Raw genomic sequence first — 19562 nt, 5'->3', positions numbered from 1 at the left:
AGCACCGGCTCTGCAGAAGAAGATCAACGCCTACTTTATCATTGCCTGTTAAGCCCCTCCCACCGGTTCACGCATGACATGCAATAGAATAGGTAGCCTAAGTAACAGTTCTCAAGCAATAAACAGGGATACTGCCTGGACTCGACAGTAATGCAACAAAGTATCTGTGTTAATTATAATGCCTGATCTAATAAGCAATGTTTCATGTACAGTCTGTGTGTGTCATTAAAACAACCAGTGACTAAACCTCAATTTGCATTGTTTCTCTTAGTAAGATGAAAATAATGTTATTTTACAGTGATAAAATTCTATAAAGTGTACAGAAACTGCGTTGCAATGATGAGATCCCTGCTTCCATGTGCTTAACATGTCTGTGATTGGCTACAATGATCATCACTGCAACCTTTCATGCCATGATCTGAAAAATGCCATAGATGTAAATGTAATGCAACACTTTTCACGATTAGTTAACCATGAGAGCTGTAATAGTAAAAACACACTAAGAGAGAGAGAGTAATACTAAGCTATTTTTAAAAGTTGTTGTTGCAGCCCTTAACTGATGTTCAATCAATCAATCAACTTTATTTGTATAGCGCTTTTCATGGGCGTAGATAACGCGGGGGACGCGGGGGACGTGTCCCCCTCACTTTTAATAAAATGTATTTTCGTCCCCCGCACTTTTACTGGTTCTCACCGATCCTAGTCGACCCGCTCCGAGCGGGATCCGAACCGGCATTACCTGCACGGGGGCGGGCAAGGTAACAGGGAGGCTAAAAACAGCTTTCTTTAATCTGGGTTGATAGCGCGCTTCTTGAGGTCACAGGCAATGTTAGAAACATAGAAACCAATGTGAATACATCAAGATTTAAATTCAGAGACAAAAAATAATATACGCATCTAAATATGAGGAGGGCGCTCTCACAGAATGTCAAACGTGGATTCGTAGAAGTAATACCCTGTCACGCTGGAGCTGCAGCTGAAGGAAAACAATCGTTATGAGTAATGAATGAAACGTGACGACGACAATCAGACGATTGCGACAATATATGCTTTATGTGTGTTTTTCAAGTCATCTCAATGTAGGCTATTTATTGACAATAAAGTATAGGCTATCATATTAATAATGCAGCTTTTTTAATGTTTAGTATCTTCTGCTCACCACGGCTGCATTTATGTAATCAAAAATAGTTCAAAAAGTAATATTTTGAAATAATACAAATTAAAACAGCTTTTTTCCTATTAAATATTTAGTAATTTATTCCTGTGATCAAAGCTGAATTTATCATCATTACTCCATTATTCAGTGTCACATGATCCTACACTAATCACTCTCATATGAGGATTTCATAATCAAGAAACATTTATGATTATTATCTGTGTTGAAAACAGTTGTGCTGCTTAAAAATGTTGTGGAAACCATGATAGCCTACATGTTATTTTTCAGGATTCCTTAATGAATAGAAAGTTCAATGGACAGCATTTATTTGCATTCATTAAATAAATTATTATCTTTTGTGATATTAAAAATATCACTTGTGATCAATTTAATGCATGTCTGATCAACAAAAGTATTAATTTCTCTTTTTTAATTTTACCACAAATGTTTAGATGGTTTCCAGAAAAATTAAGCATCACCATGAGCAGCACAACTGATACTAATCATAAATGTGTGTTGATCATCAAATCCTCATATGAGAATGATTAGTGAAGGATCATGTGACACTGAAGACTGGAGTAATGATGATAAATTCAGCTTTGATCACAGGAATTAATTACACTTTACTATATATTCACATAGAGAACAGCATGGTTCACATTAGAATATATATTTATTTTTTTGCATTGCATAAAAACTATGGAGTCTTAATGCACAAGTGTTTGTAGGTTAGTATATAAACCAATCATAAAATTGGCACAAAAATAGGAGAATAACAGGGACGTGCACAGGGGGGTTGCTCAGGTTGCCCGGGCAACTGCCCATATGCCCTTCTCGACTCACGTTGCCCTTCCGAGGTGGAAAAAAATAAATAAAAAAATCGTACAATGGATGCAAAATTTCATGTAGGCCTAGATACAAAAAAAAAACAAATCGCAAAGCCTCGTTCACTTCCATATTCGGGTACCCGTCCGAAAGTGAAAGTCAAGCAATTGCTTGGGGCCCCGAGCTGGCCTGGGGCCTCAAGACAGCGACAGGTTAAGAATAAAATGCAACGACAAACTGCTTGAGCGCCCCTTTGATAGTCAATGCAGTAAAGTGCAATGACACTGATATCGGAATCCCCCTCAAAGGGGCGCTCTCAGTCGTCGCTGACAACAGCCACCCAACCACGCAATCTCTGCTGCCGGCAAAATACAAAACCTCCTCGGCGATCATGAAGCGGAATTATGCTTTAGGAAGCCAGAAAAGAAAAAAGAGAAAAAACAAGATAGTGGTAAGTGATAAATTACACTATATAAAATAGCTTTATTTGTACAAAAATTGTGTAATTTTGCAGCAGGTAGGCTTGCAAAAATATGTTTATGTTAGCTAACGTTACCTGCCTGGCAAATGCTGCTTGTAACGAACAGTTAGTGCAACTTTTTTTTTTCGAACGGATGGAATATGGTTACTTACTGTAATATGTTTTTTTTTTTTTTACGGGATAAGGAAGAAGCAGATCTGTTCCAGAATAACTGTTTATCGTATTTAATGACCTAAAATTGCTATAGCTTTGTAATAGGTTTTGATGAAAGTGGCATAGCATGCGCATGCTATACTAACTATTTTTATGCTATGCATAAATAACCTGGAATAGTTAATATAGCATTAACTATTATTATAAACATTATTTAACCAGAAAGAGGCAGAGGAACATGATTTTTTTCATAGCTTATCTTAATGTGCTAGTGTCGGGATATTTGGTAGTAACAGTTTATGCAAATATGATATTATTTTTATAAGTTACCAATGGATCTTGAACAGTTACTTTATTCGGTGTGGCAATTTTTACACTGTTGCATTTTGAAGTACAGTATCAGGACAACCCACATGTTTTACTGTTACCGTTTATTAACTATTGAACAGGTATTATAGTCATCTGTTGCAACTTCATAATAACCATCCAGATAATGTTTATAGACAGTTTACAAACCAACTAACCCTTAACAAAGTGTTAGGAATATTTGGTCTGTCTATCTATGTAATGTTTATAGATGTTATAAAAATGGTTTCTTAAAGTTTTACAAACATTTTTTAATCATTACCCGTTTATCTGTAGAAAGTTAGCCATGTCCATTTTGCTTGGGGCCCCCAAAATCCTTCTAACCGCCTTGGCTGAGCCTGCATGAGCGGCACTAGAAGGAGATTGTCGCCGTTGTCGGGTGAGACTTAACGTTGTCGGAAAGGTATAACAAATGGACGATCATAAACTGTTGATGGCAGTTAAATTAATATTGTCTTTTTTTATTAGACTATTGATATTGACTGTTTGAGTTCTTTATTGGTATAGGCAAGGGAAATGGCCTCAAACGCACCAAAATGCAGGAAATCACATCTACGAAATAAAAAAAATTCTTGGGGGAGAAACCCCCAGACCCCCCTGCAAAAAAATATCCCCACCTATAATATTTTTCCTGAGCAGAACATAAATACCACTAGGGGGCATTGAAATAATAATGATAATGGCAATAACAATAATATGAAATTGGACAGATCATGAGGGGTAGGGGTGGGGTGGGGTGGGTGGTTTCGGTTTGGGGGGGGGGGGGGGGGGGCTTTTTTAGGTCAGATCAACTGCCCCTCAAAAATCCTGTGCACGTCCCTGGAGAATAATATTATAGATATTAATTAGTGGTTATTGTTCAGCAGTGTATTTGATATCTTGCCCAATTAAAAGCAAGAGATGCGATAAATTATATTGGTCCAAAAAAAAAAAAAAATTCTGTCCCCCTCACTTCTGAAAAGATGGCTACGCCCCTGGCGCTTTTACAATCACGATTGTGTCAAAGCAGCTTCACAGTGTCAAACAGGATAATATTGCAACAAAATTAGATTTGGCTGTACAGTCGTACTGGCAATGTTGGCAGATCAGTATTATAGTTTATAGAATTAAATAAAACCTAATTCATACATTTTTTGTATAATTAGTTGAATAATTTTAATCATAATTTTAGTGTCCCCAACTGAGCAAGCCAAGCCAAAGGCGACAGTGGCAAGGAACCAAAACTCCATCAGGGCGTGATGGAGAAAAATAAACCTTGGGAGAAACCAGACTCAGTTGGGGTGCCAGTTCTCCTCTGGCCTATTAACACACCGTGTATGATTATTATTCAGGCAACCTTACAGGTCAGAGATCATATTAGATCGGATTATTCAAAATTTCAGGGTATCACGCAAGAGATGGATTTATTTAGGATGGGGCGTCGATTACAGTTATTGATGATGACGTGTTTTGGCCTGAAGCTCCACCCTCCACCTATCTACCAATCACAAAGTCAGTAGTGTTTTGGTATCCGGGTTGCCAGATCTGCTATAGTTACCACTGCTGCAGCTACAAACGTTCCCGCTGATCCTGCAGCCTATCTGGCAACCTCGAGTCAGGGGGGGAGGGGGAGAGGGGATATACCTGCAGTACCAGTTTTGGCCACAATTTTACCTACACATCCTTTAAGCATGATCAGCGACACAATAACTCAATTTGGTACTCGCAAGCTGTTTGAGAGTCCGCTTAATGTGCTTGCCACTATACTAGTTGTGCATGCATTTTGGTGTGAGCGTGAAATCTGCAGGAATAAGTAGGCTACAATTATGCACAATACCTGCGCCAAAATTCAGGGCCTGTAACACCTTCACTATTCAGCCAGAGTAAATGAGAGGAGGCTGGGCATCTAAATTTACCTTTGCAGAGAAGAGAGAGCGAGAATGTGTAGCTGGTATCAGTGTATCGACACTGAAGGAAAAGAGGTATTGGGATCGTTGCAGATATTACAGAATCAATGCATATCGAAATATGGATATTTCTAACAAAACTAGAGAAATCCCTCCAAGAAAATTAGTGGAGAGCCAAACGATTCCAGCTTTGTTGATACAATAACCCTGTGTTGAGTAAATGCATGTTACAACAGAAACGTCAAAAAATCTCTAGTTTAAAATGGCCGACCCTCACAGAGATCTGATGTGGGAAACCCATGTTGGCCCGGCATGTTGGATATTTTTCAGTTAATATTGATTCGAAGCCAAGAATAAAGTGCCTTTAAAATCTAAAACGCTTCTATCGCCGCCTTTGCGCGCTTGCCAGTTGGCTACGTTTGGTAATATCTCAAAAGTGGAGCGTTAATCTCAAAGCCTGGCTAATTAAACAGCATTAAACAGATTAATTTGTTCTTTGAGTAAGTGGCTGAACCGCTCGTTCCTCCGAACGGCCTGCTGTGGTCCACTGTGCTCGGTCTATTTCATCTGGGGAAAACGTCCTGCCTCCCTCCCTCCGCTTCCATCTGATGTGCTTCCTGGGTCACAGAGGCGAAAGAAGAATTATACGCATATAAATGTCCCTTTTATGAAGTGCCTTTTGAAAAGCCACTAATAAAAATAATAAAGATAATGTCCCGGGCAGATGCATTCCGCTGATCTGAGGCACGGGCCGTGGGCCTTGCAGTCATTCGTTGACAAAACAGTCATCTTATTTACACGCTCCACAATAACCCGCCGCAAATGTCGAAAAGAGGAATAAGGGGGGAAAATAATTAGCATATTAATCTTTTTTATGCCGTCATCTTTCAGGTCCGGGAGAGCACGGTGTAATTTAAATCTAAATGCTTTCCTGGCATTAGAATTCATTTTAGATGGGTCAATTGTTCTGTAATAAAAGGATGGAAGGTGTACTTCATGCAGGAGATTTATGTTTGCCATTTGTTCATATTCATGTGCTACTGAATACCCTCAATTCAAATGGTGATGGCAGCTCATATCAGCCTCAGTGCAGCCCCACACATCACTAACCACCAGCAATGAATTTCATTTGCAGAACAAAAAAAAAAAAAAAAAAATACTAAAGGGAGAAAAGAGAAAATGGGGGGGGGAAAACATGGTGAAATTAACTCCACTGGTTTATTGATTTTTTTTTTTTTTTTTGCTCAACAGAGGCCTGTATAACAGCTCTATTGCCCCCATAATGATTAGTGACAAAAGTTTAATTAAGCAATTATGAAGGCAATAATAGAGTTGTCGGGTTTGCTTAGCTTTAGACTGTTTAAGACTTATCTCCTTGCCGCACATCATAGCGGCAGAAATCTGCTTTAGGAGATTAATGCTGTGAGAACACAGATGCCCACTCTAATACCCCCTCCACCACGCTGACGCCTCGCCGAAGACCAGAACACAAGCGTCCCTTTATCAAATTACAACTCTGTTTTTCATGAATATGTAGTACTAGGAGGGGTGGGGGGGGTGGGGGGGGGGTGAGAAAAGAAGAGAAATCCAGTTATGGCTTTAAGGTGTAATTATAAAGACGTATGACACAAACGACACGCGCCATTCTGTTTTAGTCATCTTTACTATGAAATGCGCGTGATAATTTTGTTGTGAATAATGACGCACAGCGTTCTGAGAGCCTGTGGAGTTTCCAGCCGTTTGTCGCCGCGTATTTCTGAGAGCGCCTTAATGTGCTAATCGATTAGTCCTCTGTCTTTTGTTTCCAGTGTCTGTTCTTTTATTTCATTCGATTTTCAACCCTCTCGGATTCTTGCAGATACATGGGAGACTTTTATGCACGAGTTTGATAGCGGATTCTTGAAATGTGTGCTCAAAAGGGCCCAATGAGAACGTCCTCATTGCAGAAACACTATCGTTACTTCAAAGCCACAAACTGGGCTTTGTTCATTACTTCGTGTTTATTGCTCTGGTTAATTCAGATGGTGGTTTTGCGGTTTGTTCGATATACGCTAAGGGTATTCCTAACAGTTGGCAAAATAAAGTACATATGTATCTGCCATTGTAAATTTAAAGACTCTCTATTCTGGGAAAATGAATAAATATTCTTGCACTCGCTTATTTTGTCAAATCTAATGTGTAATTCTACCCTCTAATGCCTTGTCTGACGAGGAAAAACGTAGCACATCAGGTTCACATATGTCTAAAGGTAATTTACTTGTACATGTCCTTTAAATGGTAAAATGGTGAATGAATCTAGGGTTGGAGTGCTACTGTAGTGCTCTAAACCAGAGGTCTTCAACAAGCTCTCTTGTAGAGTTTAGCTCCAACCCTAATCAAACACCTGAACCACCCATCAAGGTCTTCAGGATCACCTGAAAAATAACCACAGCCATTGATTTTGTCTGAGCTATGAATAAAAAAATAATATAATTAATATGTTCTCATTGTATTTGTCTTATCTTATACTTTGTTGTGCAGGATGAGTAAAGCTGTTTGTTTTTAGAATTACCACATTTTCAAAAGTTACATTTTTGGCTGATCTACCTCAATGGTCTAACAGCGCTCGTCAATGTCAAAATGATCGAGATGGCCAATCAAATCAAAGAAGGCGGGTCTTACTGTCATACTAGCCGTGTTTCCATTACAAATTTGTGCATAACATTTGCAAAATTTTCTAAATGTTGATTAAAATACTAGTACAGCGTTTCTGTTAGGCTAACCGACTAAAGCTTTAAAAAAAAAAAAAAAAAAAAGTAATTCCAAAAATTATGCCACGTATGTTGGGTTTATGTATATTCCAGCCAACGCACTGGCCGTTATTATAAATGGAGGGAGACATAGGCGTGTTAACCAAGTGTTAATGGTAAGGAAAGCCACTTAGGGAGTATGAGGTGTTTCTGGGTGTTTCTCCCTCATATCTGTGATCCCTTAGATCAAGTGTCTTGATCATTTGTGAAAAGTCTTTGTGGTTTAGAATCCAGTATTCCTGTAATTCTCGTCTTGCATGAGTTTAATAAAGAACTCTGTCTCGTCTTCGACTTTAATGTACGCTGCTAGCTGACCTATAAATTGCAGGTTTGCAAAAATTTCCTTTTTCGAATTGACCAAAAACCACCTCATGCGAGCTTAAAAACGTTGTGATATATGTGAGTTTTTGTGAAATTGGCCCATTTCCATTGGCCGTTTTTTTTTTCAATTCGCCATTTCAATTTGCGCATTTTGAAGGGTAATGGAAATGGGGCTACTGTCGCTGCTACAACGGAATGACAGCTTGTGGAAAGATGCAAGTTGATGCAAGTCTTAGACATCGGTTTTATGATAGAAATGTTCAGCTACTAACAGTAATAGACTAGTGATGCATCTAGTGATGCAAACTACTCAACTTTTTGTGAAATTTTGCTGTTTTGATTTGAAAAAATTTGATCATGAATCATGTAAATCTTAAATTAGTTATTCAATTATATAATAATAATAATAATAATTATTATTATTATTATTATTATTATTATTATTATTATTATTTTATAATAAATTATATGAAGGTGTCCTCCACCAATGGTCTCAGAAGCAGGGATAAAGACGTATTTTCTAATTAACCACAAATGTTCATAATCAAATAAATCAACTTAAATATTTTGAAAATACAGTTTTTTCAGTATTATAAATCAAGAAAAGTGTTTGTGAGTGATGAGGTGAAATCGACCATGCTCTTCTGCTGTTTTTAGAGAACCAACAATCCTCAGCCCTTGCAAAAAAAAAAAAAAAAAAAAGTATAATAACGTTAAGCTGAGTTCTCATCATTGGAAAACTCTTTGCACTCAGGCCACAACTACACAGCAAAAAATAAGACCATTATAAGCTTCGCAGGGCAGATTTGAGAATGCTTACACAGGCTTTTATGGTTGTGTAGCTTAAGACTGCAAATCGAACCACAGATTAGCTTAATGTTGAATGATATGTCTTTTGAGCATGCCCCGAACTGGTTCCATGAATTTAATTTTACATGGATACTCGATTGGGAATCTGTGGTCATTGCGTTTGGGCTTTAGTTTAATCTCGGAGACATGAAAACCTCAAAATGACATTATTTGCAGTGAGAATTTCTCTCTAGCGAAATGCGAGCGTCTTCACGCAGCCAAGCAAAGCTCTCCGGCGCGGAGCTGCCAAGAGCGTGGACATCTTCTCCGTTAATGAACTGAAAATCCTAACAGACGGGTGGAAGACTACAACACACTGACGCTTAGACAAACTGTCTACAGATGAAAACACCGGGAGAACAATTCCGACGTGAGTGACAAACACTGACTTTTCACACACGTGCTGACTTCTCTGCAGATCAATGGCGGTATGAGAGATAATAACTCGAGAAACAATAGGCACATCTATTCTGCAAGGCACAGAAGAGGTTAACGTCCCCCGCCAAGCCATTAGTCTGCCGACTGAAGGTCGAGGTTGGTCAGGGTCACCTCTGCTGTCCTCTTTCTCAGCTGTTGTGCCAGAGAAGAGCGCGGCGGGCCGAGCGGCGGACGGCCGGCTGATGCCTCGTCCCTGCTGCCTACACAATGAAATGACACACTGAAGGTGGTCTTGCATCTGGCATCCTATTCAAACAGGCCTGCCACAGCCCAGCTACATGCACCGTTGCCAGATTGCAGGCTAATTAAGGCGCTCTTGGATGACCATCAGTGGCATCTCCGGGTAAGAGCGGCTCACGGTATGAGGCCCTGGAAGAGGAGCGGCGAGCAAAACCTCCCGAGATCCGTCGAGCTCGTGACCGCTGCCCGGCAACGAAGGACGGCGCTCCCGCCAATGCCGTTCCGCTCGTTGTTTTTCAGCCCCGTTCGAGCTGCAGATTTAATGCGGTCTATTTAAAAAGGCAAACTTGAACAGTTTTGACACAGAGCTTCCCCATTCCGCTCGGCTTTTAGCATAATGTCTGTTTGTGACAGGCCGCGCAGCCCGGTAAAATGCGCCCAGTTTGACAGCAGCTCTCTGAGTGGAGAGCAGCAATTGTTTACCCGACTTTATTTTTGCTGCTCACTGCCTTTATTTCTCAGCGATGGGAGGAAAAGTGAAGAGGGCGAGGAAAAGAAAGACGAAAAAATACAAGACATGTAGCAGAAATGCTGCTGCTCGCTAATAAGATGCCCATCATGCTCGGCGGGCTGATTTGCAGCGCTCCCCCTCTAAGTCTTCATGATTACAGCGTAAAGGCCCCGGCTCTCCTCCCCAGCTGATCCTCATCTTGTTCGCTGGCATTAATGACACTTCAGTCACCGCAGCTTTCAAGCAGGGGCCCTTCCACGGCGAACAGAGAGCTGACATTTCCTGACATTTTCCCAACTAATTACAGTACAAATAATTAAGCGTGTTCGCGTATGTAACAAATGAAGGCGAAAGCCGTCTGTCAGAGCCCCTGTGATTGATGACGCCGGGAGAGAGTTTATCTGATGGGTCCCTGCCAGCGGCTATAGAGGGAAGCAAATTTATTAGAACGAACAATGCAAATTTAGAAGTCATCTCATCCAGTTAGGCACCCGAGCAATATCCGTGTCAAGGTGAATGTGACAATGAAAGCAAAATATTTGCATTTTGTGGAGCGGGCTGAGGGGAAAATCAGAGCCAGAAGATGACAGGCCTAATTATTTCGACTCACACAGGCCAAGACAGCTGTTTCTTGTGTCCTGAACAAGGCTGTCATGCAGGTAACCAAATAGGTCTGCACACGAGCCCGTATCCGACACAGACGCGGAAATGTCTGCTGCTAATGACCAATGCTAATGTTGCTGCCATGTCTCGCAGAAACTGCAGAAGTGTCAGTGCACACTTTCTGCAAGCCAGTCAACATTTTGCTCCATAATTATGTGTTAGAGAATTAATTCTTGCCTGTCAATCCCCCTCGGCCCACCGCCGCCAACTGACAAAGACGAATGGCGTCAAGAACCGGGGATGACGCCGCTTGAGCTCGACGTTGTGCATTTCGGATAACGAGTGAACCGTGTGCTAAAGGTACATTTCTTAATTCTTCAAATTAATTAAACATTTAAACGGTGTCTACAGTGCCGGAAAGGACTTCATATTTAACACAAATCAAAGAAATATGTTTGATGTGCAGGCGATCATCAAACACACATTTATTTTGTTGTTTTTTTCCAAAAAAATTATACTTGGGTCCATGCAGGGGGTTTAATCTTTGAACCTAAAAATGCATATATATATTTGTTAAAAAAGCAACACATTTGTGACCTACCTTTTTATCCGTTTATCTCAAGACAACATTGCAATGCTAGTGCTTTTAAGCTACCAAATATCAATATGATGCACACACATGCACTTAAGGGAATACAAGCTTTACCGCCCACACTTATAATGAAGCTACTCAGGGGTAGCCATACAATAGCTGGAGAAGACGGCAAATCCTGGTGGGTTTGGGGAAATCTACATTGGGATCAAAGTATGCTGCTTAGCTGCCTAACTCCTGCTGTAGAACAGATGGGCCCTGGTCACACGATGAGCCCTCCGAGATTTACAATCTAAAATAACTGCTGCTTAGATAGCTAGACAGATAGACAGAGACAGAAACAACTGGCCAATCTATTTGCGTAGACGTAGATGCTATTTTAATCAAATGCAATTCTTCCTTTCTCCTTGTTTGTCTGTTTACGCCTCATTAATATATTAGAATCTCATTAATATATTTCGAATTTCATTCATCTTTTGCGAGGATCAGCATAAACACACTCAATCAATGCTTAGGCGTAAATATTTTATAATGAAACAGAGCAACTCATGTTTTTGGATATCCTTTCCCTGTAGTATACACTAGCCTTGCTTTCTACGGCCTAGATAGGCAGCTGCTTTCTACACCAAAACCAAACCTCAAAAGTGCCAAATTTGGAAGTGATTAGGAACGCTTCACATTAACTCCAAGTATTGTGACTATATCGATTTTGCCATCTTGGATTTCCACTAGGCTTATTGAAGAATTCAACAAATGCATGCAATAATTTGGGTCTTTTCTTTAAGGAGATTAAATTTATTTTTAATACTCTCTAGCTAGAACTCAACTCACTCTGTTTTGCATATTACTAGACAGCAGTCACGTTAAATAATATTCTTCATATTGTGGGTGACCTCTATGGCTCCCAGATGAGCTATCATCTCACTCAATATGTTACTCAACATTTCAGAGGGCTAAAGTGGTGTCGGGTTCCGTAGCATTTGACCTTTGACCTTCCTGAAAGCTGATCTGGAGAATCTCTGGGCATATTGCCCCCCAGGTGGAGCATCTTTCTTTCGGTGGACGTCCTGACCCTCGGGTGGAGTTGCTTTCCGTCAATGATTTCAAAGCAAGACCAAATTATAGACTTCTGCAGTGATGGAGACACTATTTCCTTTTGTGCAGATGACGCAAACCTTGGATTGTGTGTCAAAGAGATGAGATCGGTTTCATAAACACCTCCACCGATCAAAGTTAAAAATGCCCTATGCTGATTTTGGATAAAAACCATGAGATATGATGGTATTTTGGTACAATTTGGCAAATTTATGTGCATGTGTTAGGAGAAGGAAGTGTACTTGAGGAAAACTGAGATCTCAGTCTTTATGTCTCCCGTTTCCAGGATATTTTCCGTTCTGGCTGTCTGAGTCACCCAATCTGTAAGGACAATACTGTCAGCATCAAATACCAGTGAACGTCTATGGGTTCAGGCTGTGCCAGCAGAAAGAGAGCGAGAGACAGAGAGAAAGAGAGAGAGAGAGAGAGCTTTATATCATCTTAGCTGACTGTTCACATTCAGATGAGATAATTAGGAGTAAAACAAAGACTGTCATAGGACTTAAGAAAGAAAAGGCATTAAACAGCGTAAAACAGGTTTAACATTTTCCATTATAAAGACACCAGTGATCCTCAAGCCCCTGGGACAGAGGACTTTGTTCGAGTGATGCTTTGGGATGACTAATTTTGTCATTTTTCCCACTCTCTTTCTTTTTCTTTTCTTTGTGTCAGAGAATTTCAGCGGCTGCATCTACCGATTCCTCAATGCCTGTATCAGCTTGGTTGGCAATCGGGATTCTTATCGTTGGATGACATCTAACGGTGACGTCTCTCTCTCATAACTTCCCTTCCAGGAATTCTTTCAATTTCCTCCAAACTCTTCAATACAAAGCATTACAATTAAGTATAGTTCATTTCTTTACAACAACAAAAATCTGTTTAATAGAACATTTAGAGTTTGACCAATGTTATATTTTTATGACCGATGCTAAATGAATATTTAAGGGTGAATTCACTAAAAATACACAGCAACCTAAAAGCATTATGTATTTACACGCACAGTCTGCAACGTTTTAGCGTTTAAATCACTAAAGGAATTAAGCATCTTGGGAAACAGTTCTTGTAATTTCTGTGCTTAAACTTGGAGGTTGCCTCTAAATATGAGTGAGCATTCAGCACACTAACAAATTCTGGCATTGTGAGACTAAAGCATTGGATCGTACCACTGAAATCCAGATGCCTGAATATTTTATTTAAAAGACTGAAAGTGCACTTTGCAAAGGTAAATAAAGAACTGATTATTTGAACAAGTACAGCATTTTCTTTACACAAGAAACACACTACATAGATGCACCCACCTCTCATATGGTGCACAAATAACTTATTATTTATTAAGTTATTTTGCATATGTTTGCTCATGAAAGGACAAATACACACAAAACTGTCAAAATTACCTCTTAAACAGTTGGTATTGTCTTAATTGAAAAAAAAAATGTGTGACAGTTTAATGGATCCATGCATTTAGTCTTAAAGTGGCAGCAGCCTGATAAACCTGGTTTTAATTGACCGTTCGCAAAGACCCGCCCCCTTTAGTTACTGTTGCCATGTCCGATAAGCCTCGCTCTCACAGCACACATCATGTTCTCATGCAGTTAAAAACACATCGCAGAGCGAAGTTGATACTGACAACGCATTGACAAACAGGACAGAGCAGGTTACTTTTAAAATGAAACAAAGTCTCAACTCTAATTTTGTAGAAATGTAAAGGTCCTGTTCTTCGCGATTCCATCTTTCAAACTTTAGTTAGTGTGTAATGTTGCTGTTAGACCATAAATAATACCTGTACAATTATAAAGCTCAAAGTTCAATGCCAAGCGAGATATTTTATTTAACAGAAGTTCCCTTTCAAAGCCTACAGCGAACGGCCGGTTTGGACTACAGCAGGAAGTGCAGGGATGTAATGACGTCACTGGAACTGTTTGTTGACCAACCCTCCGCCCACAAGAACTCGCAAAAAAAGGGGCGTGGTCTTATTGCTCTCACACGTGGAGAAGAGCGCACATTCAGCGCTTGCATCTCCCCATTATGATAAGCGGTGGGACCTTTCCAGGCAAAATGCGCTAAGCTGCTGTCCAATCACAACACGGGAAGCGCTGGCCCAATCAGAACTCGTTACGTATTTCTGAAGGAGGGACCTCATAGAACAAGGAAATCATCAGGCCGTTTTTAGGACAGAGGAAAGCGCTGTACAGATAAGTAAATTGTGTGAAAAATACTGTGTTTTTTTACACGCGAAACATGAACTCATGTTATATTGCACACTGTAAACATAATCAAAGCTTTGAAAACAGGCCAAGAACGGGACCTTTAAACAATAAATACCGTTTTGTGGCTCTTTAACCGACAGGTCTCTGTAGCACCCAGTTAAAGCTCTTTGAGAACTGATCATCTCTCCCTCCTAGTTAATTTCTAATATCAAATAAACATGCATGAACTTCAGAAACAATGTTGTTCCAACTTTGGAAAAACATGAGTACACACCGTTTTTCAATCCACCAACATTAATCTACGAACTCTCTTGACTGCTTTGTCAGACTCGGCAGATGACAGATTACGATTGGTCAGAACGCCTGTCAAGGGTGAATTAAACTATACTTTTTAAATCAATTGTGTCTGTAGTCGTATCTACCTATTATATCCTTTGTTTTATATTATATAATATACAAATGGGTAGGTTTAGGGGTGGGGTCACATGCTGAAAAACATAGATAAAATTATTCTGGCTAATTAAATTGAAAACCATACCCTAACATATACCGAATGTTACAATAGCAAAATTATACCCCAATATACAATTTCATCACAATGTCCATCATGTCTGTGAATGACACCAAAAGTATTTCATTCAGAGCAACGTAGTACCCTCCACGTCGACAATGACAATGAAGGTCCTGACGAGTTGGGAGGGAGAACGTGTTGGATTTAAGCAGAGTTGCTAAAATTCAAACGGTAGCCAACACTATCTACAATGAGCCTTACTTCCACAGAAAGGTGGCGTATTTGTACTGAATGCATGTACTTAGCACCTTGTTAAACCAAAGTGCGGCTGTGACACGGTTCTGTGCTGAAATGTGATATTTGAGCCTGATCTCACGAAAATGCGTGTAAATAGTATGAGTGTGCAATCTCTTGGAATTAGGGATGCACAATATTATCGGCACAACATCGGAATTGGCCGATAAACGCTTAAAATATAAAAATCGGCATCGGCCGATATGAAAAATGTATGCCGTATGCCTTGCCGATATGATACCGTGTTGATATGCACCTGCAATAACTCACGTGTGCAAGGAGTACTACAGCCATGATGAGACTTGAAGTGAAAACAAGCAAATACATTGCATTGATTTATATTGACTGTTTTTAAATGCTGCCTTGAAATTCTAAATGCACGTACAGAAGGACGTGACCATCAGCAGCAGATATTCCACGTTTTCACAAAAAAAACAAGACCAAAACAAGCCCAATCGCATCTCCCCACTCTCTAGCCCGCGGCAGCCTCCACAGCAGCAGAAGCCTCCTCCAGGCCCTAATGCCCGCCCCTAGACCGCTATATATTTATACATGTAGTGGGGACACTGTTGTTACAGTAATACAATGAAAAGTAGAATACACAAATACATTTCAGTTACTTGTTCTGAATAAACAAATCAGTAATGATGTCATAAATCACAAGCATGACTCTCGTAAATTAAATACTTTAATATACAGTGTATTAATCTGTAATACAATTATAGTAAATGGATGATGAAAAATAATCCAAGGAGCTCTAAAATAATTGTAGAATTGAAAGACCGCATCAATGGATGTCATGCCACCCCCACTTCATGTGCACGTTAAATCCAAAAATACAATGTTTAGGTTACAGCTGCATCTGGGGTGAAAAATTACTGACTTTATTATTATTTTCTTTTAATATACTCTTATCATATATATATTTTTTTAAATCATTATTAACATGTATTTATCTTCAACAAGAATCCTTTTAGTAAGGAGACCTCAGAAATCTGAAACCAGAATGAAAAAAAAAAAATTGTTTTTGCTCAAAAAAATAAACTTATATTGGCATAGGTATCAGCATCGGGCAAAACGAGCTGAAAAATATCGGCATCGGATATCGGTAAAAATCCAATATCGTGCATCCTGACATGGAATGTATATGCCAAAATGAGTTTTGGCGTGCATATGGTACGCAGTTTTTAGTGTGCATATGATACACACTTTATAGCTTATTATAGGCACAAACCACCCAACCCCACCGCCCCCATCCTAACCCAAGAGCGTGTCATATATGCGCCATAAAGTGCGTATCATATGCACACGAAAAACAGCGTACCATATGCACGCCATAACTCATTTTAGCGTATATACATTCCACAAGATTGCATTCACATGTGATCCTGTTGGATATTCAGTAAAGATTTGTTTCTATTGTATTGACTGTGTTTTTTGATACAATAATTAATAAAGATCCTTAACAATTACAACAGCATAAACATAAAAAAAAAAATGATGTATAGCATAATTAGGGGTGGGCACATTTTGGTCGATAATGAACTATACATCACGGTATGCACATTTTAAGGGAAACATGATTAAAACTACTGAAAAGACAAATGTTTTTATGACAGTAGTACAGACTTATCACATTTGATAATACTAGTAATAAACAATTATTGCAATGCAACAGCCTAATTACATTTTGTATGGAAGCCATAAGAAGTTTCCTTTTTTTAGTTTCTGCATGATTACATTTAGGGGTGGGCGATAAATGGTTACAAATTTCAACAGGTTTATCGCCCACTCCTATTTGTAATAACAATAATTATAAAAATAAAATAAAAACAACATAGCAGTGCTGACGAGCGAAGTTGATTATAACACTTTGCTATAACATAATCAACTTGCTTGTCAACGCTACTATATTTCCAAATGTTTTTGAGAAAAGTGTGAGTTGGTTAAAGAGTAGTATCAGTTTCTAATTTTTGGAAAATTTCAATGCTCTTGATTGAATAGCTTTTTTAAGTTTAATAAGGATTAATCTTTAATTTAAACAGTTAAATATGCAGTCATTTTACATTTGATTACTGTATTCAATTTCTGTACCTTTCTGCAGGCCAGTAGGCCTGTACATTATTATTTAATGTACACATGAGTGAGGGCAAGTTAAACATTTTAGTTTGAATTTTATTTTATACGGTGCATTGTTGCAATGTGCTAAATATATTTTTGCATAATTTGTAATTCATTTATTATTTGAAACTTTAATATTAATTTATGCAATTGCAATTTGGTAAAGTTACACTGTCATAGCCATACATGCAATGGTATGATTTCGGTTTTCGGTTTTCGGCCCTGGTTTCTTCTTTCACAGGGCATGGGCATGGGTACGCTGTGATCTGTACTGAATTTTTTAGTGTAACTGACAGATTCTGGCCAAAAAAACACAACACGGGAGCGGGAGGGAATGGGAGTCATTCTTCTGGGATTGGGACGGGAAGGGAATTTTCCCCCGTTTTTTCGTGGGATTGGGATGGGATGGGATTATTTTATGTGGGAGTGAGATGGGAGAGGTTTGAAAATCCACTCCTGTGTCACCCTCTAATATATATATATATATATATATATATATATATATATATATATATATATATATATATATATATATATATATATATATATATATATCAGCAGCTATCCTGTTTCTCCAGAACTCAATTACCCCCAACTCCTCCTCTCGTCAATTTCAGGATTTGGTATTCTGATTCCCCTTGAATCAGACTAAATTCCTGAATTCTGTTTACCCTAAGGTGGGGTACAGAACAGAACCATACCGCCAATACAAACTGTATGCTAATATTCAATCAATCATCTCTGACGATAGTGGTCCTGACAGAAAATGCTTTTAAATGCATTGCGAAAAACATGTCATGACATTGAAGAAAGAAAGAAAGAAAGAAAGAAAGAAAGAAAGAAAGAAAGAAAGAAAGAAAGAAAGAAAGAAAGAAAGAAAGAAAGAAAGAAAGAAAGAAAGAAAGATATGACAGATGGATGCCCTGGGGCCGTGTGTGTGACCCGTCTCTCATACCTCCATTCAACAGGAACACTCCACCCCTCTCCATTTTACACACACAGACACTTGTAAACAGGATCTGATGCAACGCTGCTCTTTGAATCATGCACAAGCTAATGAGATGAGATCCAAAAAAATACATATTATGCTGACAGTAAATCATATTACATTCCTAATAAGCATTAACTGGATAACTGGGTCAGAGCAGAATCATCTTAATTGATTTTTTCTAAAGGAATCTGACAGGAAAATGTCAATGCTTGAATATTTCTTCATGCATCATTAAAACAAGATTGGCTTTTAACAAAAGGAGATTCCTGTGCCGAATTGATTCTTGCTCGAGGCTGCCTGCAAGTAAGTGTATTACATAAAAATCTATACAGGATATTAAAACAACACCATTCTGCAAGACAGTTACAATTAAAAGCTGACACCCGCCCCCTTTGTGTTGGTTTCGGCAGCATGCCCGCAAATGCATCGCCGGGTTGCTGAAAGTCGGTCCAATCAATGGAGGAGCACAAAACGTTGGCTGGGAGACTGGCAGGAGGGATAATTGAGCTGTTCTGGGTTCCACTGCGACATGCGCTATATTTCCTGCTCACTTTTCTCCCGATCCATCCAGGCCTGCTTGCTCCAGTCTCCCCTGTTAGCAATTAAAGTCTGATTACCGTGGAGAATCCTTCCAACTGAACGTACCGAAGTAACGAAAGCTCAAGGAAAGAATTAGTCCCACATTACGCAATCTGCTGCAAGGGTTAGGCGGCATTTCGGGAGCTACGGCTTGGGTGTCATTTTACATGCCTGATGAAAATGTTGTTTCGCTAGGTGTGAATGGCTGCTTGTGCTTCGACGTAGAACCTAAACATAATTTGGGTTCACTAATACTGCTTGTGTTTCATGCTTAAAGCGGTGTACTTGGCAGCTAACTTGAAACGATAACTAGCCAAGCTACAAAATCATTTTAATTAGCTAAGCATAAGTAGCTGGCTACTGAATGTATCTATCATATGTATTGTTCAATTATAGAAATGAATCTGGCAAACACAAAAACACAACAATGAGAATGTCAATATAGAGTAACAGCATTAGACAAAATAAAACTCGACAGACATTGAGTTGAAAACATAATGAAGCGGTAGTGTACTCGGTTGCAATATTTAGTACTGACTGCTTTGCAAATATTTTTATTTCAGGACTTTTAAAGTACTGTCCAAAAAAGTGAGTCACCCAGCTAACAAAAATAT

The sequence above is a fragment of the Pseudorasbora parva genome, chromosome 7 (assembly GCF_024679245.1).
Source record: "Pseudorasbora parva isolate DD20220531a chromosome 7, ASM2467924v1, whole genome shotgun sequence".
Classification (NCBI taxonomy): domain Eukaryota; kingdom Metazoa; phylum Chordata; class Actinopteri; order Cypriniformes; family Gobionidae; genus Pseudorasbora; species Pseudorasbora parva.
This window is presented reverse-complemented; position numbering follows the sequence as displayed.